The following is a 1,704-nucleotide window of genomic DNA, read 5'->3' on the forward strand; positions in this document are numbered from 1 at the left end:
TCTGGCTCCTCCATCTTGGGGTCCATTCTGGCTCCTCCAATCTTGGGGTCCATTCTGGTTCCTCCAATCTTGGGGTCCATTCTGGCTCCTCCAATCTTGGGGTCCATTCTGGTTCCTCCAATCTTGGGGTCCATTCTGGCTCCTCCAATCTTGGGGTCCATTCTGGTTCCTCCAATCTTGGGGTCCATTCTGGCTCCTCCAATCTTGAGGTCCATTCTGGTTCCTCCAATCTTGGGGTGCATTCTGGTTCCTCCAATCTTGGGGTGCATTCTGGTTCCTCCAATCTTGGGGTCCATTCTGGTTTTGCCAATATTGGGGTCCATTCTGGTTCCTCCAATCTTGGGCTCCATCCTGGTAATCAGACTGTGGCCCACACGGGTGGCTGTGTTCTGCTTCGTGTCCACTCCGACCCTGCATATTCAACTGCAGTCCATTTTGATACTGATGTCGAAATTGTGGTCCACTCTGATAGTCTGACCACGGTCCATCTTCGTCGCGGTCATTATTGGCACGTGGAGATTGGGCTCGGTCCCTGGCGAAATAAAGAAACCACACGAGTTTTTAAACTCTACATTTAGAACCACATTAATATTCCAAACGACGGCTGCATCGATGTAGTTCGGCGCAGACAGCAAACTTGTTTCAGAACAGTCAATAACTCTCTGTGTTGCACTCGAATGCCCAGCCCCCCAGCACAGACATTTCTGATCCGCGGGGACATTTAAACCATCACTGTCAAACACTGTCCACCCACTCACGTGCCGTCTAGGAACGAAACGATGAAAAATGATGCAATTTTTCACGACGGAAACGATTCGCCGACGTCTATCTGTATACTGTCTATACTGAATGGGATTTTCATCGCAGTGATAGAAGTACGAGCGTTGCTAATAACTTTAGCGGCAACAGTTACAATGCGAGCGACGCCATTGCGAGCGCTCGACGCAACAAGTTACTCGTAGACTTTCACCAGCTTCGCGTGCTTTTGGGAAATCAGAAATCGGAATCGGAGCAAACAACGAGTAGAACGCAACGCGGCGGAAATCCAAAACTAAATACGACCGCCTGAAACCAATCTTACGTTTGCGAAAAGCGCAAAACTCGAATGAACCGCCCCCCCCTCCCCGGTGGGACGCCCACCATCGAATTGTAATTATGGAGAGATAGGACGAGGAAATCGCACACATTCGTACGCGCCGACAATTTACCATCGCTGCCGTCACTGCCGACGACGATTGAAATCGACGTTCTTTTTCTCGATTTTTAACGAAGTCGAACGGAAGAGCGACGACAGTTGCGACGACGACGTCGTCTCGGCGACGGAACGCGAGCGCGCAAAAACAAGCGGACATCGAATCTCTGGAGGAAGGCCGACGACAGGCGAGACGAAAACATGGAGGAGCGACGACGGTAGTGGTCGGCAAAAGCTCCGCCGCGCACACACGCACAGGCACACACACACACACACACGCATGCATGCACGCACACACACACACGCATGCATGCACGCACACACACGCACACACACACACACACACACACACACACACACACACACACGCATGCATGCACACACACACACACGCATGCATGCACGCACACACACACACGCATGCATGCACGCACACACACGCACACACACACACACACATACACACACACACACACACACACGCATGCATGCACACACACACACACGCATGC

The sequence above is a fragment of the Priapulus caudatus genome, unplaced genomic scaffold (genome assembly GCF_000485595.1).
Source record: "Priapulus caudatus unplaced genomic scaffold, Priapulus_caudatus-5.0.1 Scaffold893, whole genome shotgun sequence".
NCBI classification, from domain to species: Eukaryota; Metazoa; Priapulida; class Priapulimorpha; order Priapulimorphida; family Priapulidae; genus Priapulus; species Priapulus caudatus.